This window comes from Triturus cristatus, chromosome 6 (assembly GCF_964204655.1).
Source record: "Triturus cristatus chromosome 6, aTriCri1.1, whole genome shotgun sequence".
NCBI classification, from domain to species: Eukaryota; Metazoa; Chordata; class Amphibia; order Caudata; family Salamandridae; genus Triturus; species Triturus cristatus.
Genome location: NC_140589.1, coordinates 950,744,787 through 950,751,959, shown reverse-complemented (window position 1 = coordinate 950,751,959; position 7,173 = coordinate 950,744,787). Strand labels below are relative to the sequence as shown.

At 42.2% G+C, this 7,173-nt stretch overlaps 1 pseudogene; it reads left to right on the top strand.

Moving 5' to 3' along the window:
* The first annotated feature begins 2,717 nt into the window (after positions 1-2,717).
* Positions 2,718-3,706, top strand: LOC146820827 (large ribosomal subunit protein eL42-like; annotated as a pseudogene).
* The last annotated feature ends 3,467 nt before the right edge of the window (positions 3,707-7,173 follow it).

The following is a 7,173-nucleotide window of genomic DNA, read 5'->3' as shown; positions in this document are numbered from 1 at the left end:
GGTCGCAATGCAAGTTGTTCGTGATGCATGATGTAACGGCGCTACAGCACTCCTTCCTCCATTATCAAGTCCAGAGAAGTAGGTTATAGATCAGGGAGGGGGCCGAAATGACAGGAGATGGGGCGGCTCTCTTTGTAACATGAAAGAAGCTCAGGTTTGAACACTAAAAATTGATCTAAAAGTCATAAAAACGCAGTTTGAACATATTGAGAAATCGCATGTAAAGTGAAAGAACGGGTAAAATTGCAATCTTGAATGCAGCTATTCCCCCTGCTCTGCGGGCCCTGTCTTTGTGCAGCAACAGGATGATATAGCAGCTTCCAACAAAAATCTAATTGTCTTTCGGAACTTTTGCAGTCATTGTTGTTTAGCAATAAAAGTGCGCTTCTTTGTTGCGACATGAAAAATGAAAGCAGGGGAAGCCCTGTCAATCAGGCCCGGCTCCAGGAATTTTTTGTTGGGTGGGCCAAGGGTGCATTTGGGTGGGCCACCGCGGACCCAATTTGTTTTCTTCTAGCCTACAAGCCCTAGATTAGATTATATCTACTTGCAAACAGTCACCAGTATACAACGGATCAATTCTGTGTGTATACAGAGCATGTGGAGAGTTATTTGAAAGTAAGAGCGATGTCTGGATGTAAGTGCAAACCCTTAAATTCCAACAGGCCAGGTTTTAACACAAGTACTTCCAGGCCCGATTATCCACTTTTCGACAATCCCACTCCTGTGTACCTTATCTCACAGCTGACCTTCGGGCCCCAGCCCCATATCAGCCCCATCCAGCTCTACTTTCATTATTCCCGTAAAAAACATTAGCAAAATCACCTTCAAACTTAAAACATTAAATATAGCAGTAAATATAATTAGCACGCACTTTAAAATATGTTCCACAGTTGCCCTAATGACCTGATTGCTAATTAAATAAAAACAGAAAGGCAATGACAGGGCCGGTTTTCTCGCTAGTATGTAATTCCGTCTACAGGGAATGTCACATGAGCCAATGAGGATTACAAGATGTAGGAATCACATGGCATCCATACTGGTGGGCAGTAAATTTAAAGAGGGTTTGGGCTGGGGAAGCACAAACTCAGGATTTAAAGCATACCGTAGTGGTTGGGGCTTGGCTTTACTAATAAAAATGTATATCGGCCCAAACTCTTTTTAGCAACATTAAAATAATGAAAGACTGGGGAATTTCTAACTTTATAGTAACACAAAAAAAAAGTTCTAACTATACCATTCATGTTTGTCTGCAGCTCTTTGACGACAGTTCATAGCCACTGTCCTATGTTAGGATTGTAACGTTTGAACTGCAAGTAACACAAGAATCTCTGTGACAAAGGCAGTAACCCACTGAGCTATCCAAATAAAATACAGTTTATCTGCATTTCAAAACTACCAACAGGCAAAGGACTGCTCTCCAGCAGGATCATTAATCACCAGTTCTCTGGACATGTTTTATTGTTGCCTTGCATCCATGGCCATGATAATGTGCCTTGCTGGGCCTGTGCAGATTTTTAAAATAAAAACAAACAGTAACACATTCTCTGACCTACTCCAGTACTCTTTGTGTCCTAGCCTGATCTGATAAGCAGCTGCAGGAGTCAGGAAAGGTGAATGAGAAAAACAAACTTCTTTTCTCAAATGCTGAACAGAAATGGATGGAAATATCCACGCAGCAGCACAGGACGGTAGGCAAAAGTTACTCGGTGTCAAATAGGCAATAGTAATACCAATACGCAATAATAGGCCACAGTACTACACAGCCATAGCAAGAAGTTAGGGCGATGTACTCTTAATTCCCACCGCTCTGCTCTCAGTGTCTCCTAAATTGCTCTCTGGTGCTCATGACAGAAACGTCTCGAACAATACTGCTAAGACTGCTTCATGGGAGGGCGGGGGAGACGCAGGGGGTGTCAATGCCGTCGAGAGAATGTCGTCGAAAACAAAGGAACTTCCAAAATATTAATATTTGTAAATGTTTCCAAGTTTGACATGTTACAGATAAGTACAAATGAAGGGCTGTATATAGCTGGACTCTGGTGTGCGCTGCTCGCTGTTGTGCAGTCCGCGTGAGCCACGTCCATTTCAACGCCTTGTAGGTGGTAGTATTACCGTAGTAAGCGCTATATAAATACAATTACAGTCTTTTAAATGTCACATTTATTTAGCAGTTTAGCAGCACCGCTGGAGGAAAGCATTCCTGTGTGAAGGCATGTTTGCAGACTGAATTGTACAAAAAAGCAATGACTGTTTGCCATGAACACTGAGGGAATTATAGACCCACTGCCGAGCCCGTCAGATCTCTCTCAATAGACCCACTGCCGAGCCCGTCAGATCTCTCCTGCCCACCCTGAACGTTTCATTTGACCCTCAGTGCCCATGAAATCTCATGACACGTCCCTCACCAGACCCATCACACAGCCTGTCAGATATCCCTCACCAGACCCATCACACAGCCTGTCAGATATCCCTCACCAGACCCATCACACAGCCTGTCAGATCTACCTCTCAAGGCCCATCACACAGCCTGTCAGATCTCCCTCACCAGACCCATTACACACCGTGTCATCTCTCCCTCGTCAGATCCACCGCATAGCCCGTAAGATCCCGACTGCACCCCGTGCATCTTATTGGAGGCACCCTTACCTCTCCTGCACATCTCCCCGTGACCTCCCTTACAACATTCTTCGCACACCCTAGATCTCCCTTCAATTATGCCCATCAGTGACCTGACGTACATTCCTGTGAGAGCACACTTCCCAAATCCCAGGTATGTCACGGGATCACGTACGTGTCGTTAGATCTCATCTCACTCGATGTACTCTGTACACCACCATACGTTTCCCTGGGATAAGGGATGGTTAACATGGCCTTTTTTGTAATCTTTAATTTATCTAATTGCTATACACTAATCTTTTAACTGTAACAAGGGCACAACCCCTTAAAAGAACAACTATGGTATGGGTGGGGTAAAGTTATATTTGGGGAAAATCATTAAACATTATAATACGTATGTGAAACATTAATGCATCATTACCCTACCTACCTCTCAGCCTGGAGACGTAGATTAAATAAACTGGGCGCTTGATTACAAAGTGCACGACTTCTAATACCCAAAAAAATATAGTGATGTCCAAACATCTGATTTGAAGAAAATTATGGTTCCAGTTTGTGATAATTAGGTCCACTCTGCAGGTCCGCATGCTCAGAGGCTAATGCATGTATCCCCTCCAGGGATCTGTGTCTAACTCCATGATCATGGGTTCGAGGTGTACTCAGCCATTCATCCTCCCGAGGTCGATATTACGAGGATAACTGAGTTGGGTAACAAACACCCGTCAGTTGTCCAGAGTGTCGTCTTTGGTCCGCTGCTGCTGGCAAGAGTGCGAACGTCCCGACAACTCGCAGGGCAGGCATTCTGTAAGAAGTGCGGGGTACATCAGGCCCACAAAGTAACCCATACAAGAAGGGGGCGGATTCCCTCTGTGCCCAGGGACAGGGGCGATACGATCGTAAGGAGAGCGGGTATGGTGGTCAAACAAAGCCCATTTTCCAAGGCCAAGACTACGAAAAAGGCTAATGTTAAGATTGGAACGCGCGGAGTCAAACTGCAGGTCCCAGAGGATGCTGGACATCAAAATATGTAAACAAGTTACACTTGGGCAGAGACAAGAAGAGAAAGGGCCGAGTTAACCAGTTCTAAGCTCCATCTTCGTGATCCATGTGCGGGAGCGCCCAGGAACCCATATGTGATGAATGTGCGCTCTGTAATACATATGTTTTGCTCTTTTATGTTACACTCTGTCATATGTGTAAACCTGCGGGGGGCCGGGGCGGTCAATAACAATAATAATATCATATTTAAATAGCAATTACTCTGACAGGCTTGCAGCTTCGAAGTGCTGCTATGTCTCGACAAACACACTCACCTGCTCAGTTGGTGTTGGTGGCACGTGGCAGACAGTGGGGGGGGGGGGGGCTAGCCTTAAACCAGGTTCCGCTCCGGCTCTGTGGCTCTGTGGCTCTGTCCTGTCCTTAGAATAAAATTAAATTATAGTGGCGACGGCGACAAGAGAGACCTCCTCACCTCCCGAGTCCTCGGCGCCCCTCGTGATGCCAAGTCACGTGCACTTGGGGCCCCATGCGCATGCGGGATTCGGATTCCCGTATTCCAAAACATTAAAATAACATCGCCGACTGCACCCCTCTAGTGACTACGTCACTGCCGAGGTGCGCAGACAGTGCGCGCTGCGCCCAGAGGCACCTCCTCCTGCTCAATAGAAGTTATGTTTGCGTCGTCGTTGCGTTTCTGGTTTGTTCTGCAGTACTGCTCTGCAGTCTGCACCACACCACATCGACCGGACCGGCCCTTTGGTGTCACCCCCGTGAGGGTGTCACCCGGTGCGGTCCGCACCCCCCGCACCCCCATAGTGACGCCACTGCAATTCTATAATACTGCTTGGCACTGAAGGGAACTACTTTGTGTGTGGAGGTGCTCCTCAAGGGAAGCAAGCATGTCGTAACTCACAGTGAAGCCAGACAATATCTGAAGCGGGGTGACACATTTTCTCTTGATACATGCACGTGGGGGTAGGAGAAAAATGTGAATGACACAACCACAGAGAAATTGATGAAGTATGGCTTAGAGCCCCATAAGTAACTAAGTCATATACATCATTTTAGCAAAATCAAAAGGACTTGGCTTACACAGACCTATAAAAAGCCAATTGATGTGCCATTGGCTGCCAGCCTCTTGCCTTTGAGAATGAAAGGAGAGAAAGAAAAAGGAAGGAAAGCGGAAGGCATGATAGAAGGAAAGAAAGAAGGCAAAAATGAAAGGAGACAAGAAAAAAGTAGATGAAGACAAGGAAGAAGGAAAGAAAGATGGCAAGAATGAAAGAAAGAAATAAGGAAGGTAAGAAAGAATGAATGAAAAAGGAAGGCAAGAACAAAGGAAAGAAAGAAGGAAGAATAGACAGAAAAGAAAGAAGGAACAAAAGGTAGAAAGAAAGAAGAAAGAAAAGAAAGAAATGACAGAGCGACAGAAAGAAAGAAGGAACAAAAGCAAGAAAGAAGAAATGAAATCAGAAAAGAAAGAAAAAAGAGAAAAAGAAAGAAATATAGATAGAAAGAAAGAAAGAAAGAACGAAAGATGGTAAGATAGAAGGAATGAAAGCAAGAATGAAGAAATTAAAGCAAGAAAGAAGAAAATTATTGAATTAAATAAAAAATGAATGCATCAAGAAAGAATGAAAGAGGGAAAGAAATAAAGCAAGCAAGAAAGAAAAAATAGAACAAGAAAGATGGAAGGAAAGAATGAATGGAAAAATAAAAGCAAGAAAAAAGAAAGGAAGGGATAAAAGAAAACAGAAATCAAGAAATAAGGAAAGAAGAAATAGATTGAAAATATGAAGAAAAAAGGAAAGAATGAGTGAGTAAATGACAGAAGGAAAGCAAGAAAAGAGAAAGAAGGAAAAAAGGATGAAGGAAGAAAGGAAACTAGGAACAAAAGAAGAAAGGACGGAAGGTAGGAAGAAAGAAAAAAGAAAGGAAGAAACAAACAAAGAAAGAAAGGAAGAAGGAGAGGAAGATGAAAAAGGAGAAAAAAATAATTTTAAAAAAGTGCTACAAGTGCTACAAATTAAACATGATAAATGCTGGTTTCATCCTGGGCAAAGTATAATAAATAACCATTGATGACATTGACACTAGAATGAACGTGTCCTGAAGAATTGTCTGCTTATGAATTCACATGAATAATATTGAAGCTTTGGACAATTTCATACAGAACAGATTCAAATGAGCGTAATCTATTATGCTGTGAAATACCAGCAGTCAGATAAAGGACACTACAAAAGAAAATTACTTATACACAAAAAAGACAAGTTGGATATGCTATATTGACTTGCACATCATCATAAGTTCTAAGGCGTAATTTTTCAAATGTGGTATTAAATATATTGCATATTGGGTGCTAGTACAGTGTTTGATACTTATCCACCTCAAGTATCCCAAACATTGAGATCACAATTGACTCTCAAAATTAATTTCACACCAAAAACACTGTAGCACACCGAAAGAAATCATTGATTTAGTACCATCAAGTCCATTCCATATCACTGAATATCTCAAGGAGAAAGTTCAAATATTGATTCTCGTCAAGTTGTTAATGATTGGCTTTATTCCAAATTCATAAAAAACAGCCATTTCCAATTCACAGCCAGCCGACGCGCGTTTCGCCCAATGGGCTTCTTCAAGGCATATTGGTTCTGCATACTTTATCCGATGTCCAACTTTGAATGTCCATGTCACATAACGTCAGTTCTCGTAATATTTGGTATGTATGCGTCAATCTTAGGACCATATTACGTCCATACCGCTGTCAACGATTACGACCGCATCACATCAGAAGTTGCAAATGTTCGGTGTGCTACAGTGTTTTAGGTGTGACAAAAGAAATTTACGACAGCATTGGCCAGAGACAGGAACTCTGAAAGAGTGGAATGTAGCCTATGCCGTCACCTGGCTTATTGTGCAAAGCATCCTGCTGTCACATCATACTCTAAACACAAAGGAAAACAAGAAAAAAAGAAAAGAAGGAATGAAAGAAAACAGAAATCAAGAAAGAAGAAATAATAGAATAAGTATGAAAGAAAGAAGGAAAGAATGAATGAGTGAATGATAAAAGGGAAGCAAGAAAAGGAAAGAAGGGATGAAAAGTGAAAGAAACAAGGATAGAAGGAACAAAGGAAAAAGGACAGCACTAAGAAAGAAAGAAAGACAATAGAAAGAAAGGAAGGAAGAACAAAAGGCAGAGAAAAAAGGAGAGAAAAAACAAAGAAGCTAAAGTGCTACAAATTAAACATGATAAATGCTGGTTTTCTTCGTGGGCACAGTACATTAAAGAACCGTTGTTAAAACTGGGCCTAGATTAATGTGTTCCAAAGAACTGTCTGCTTATGAATTCACATGAATAATATTGAATAATATTGAAGCTTTCGACATTTTAATACAGAACAGTTTCAAATGAACACAATCTGGTATTCTGTGAAAAACCAGCAGTCAGATAAAGGACACTACAAAAGGAATTTACAACAGCATTGGCCAGAGACAGGAACTCAGAAAGTGTGGAATTTGGCCTATGCCATCACCTAGCTGACTGTATAAAGT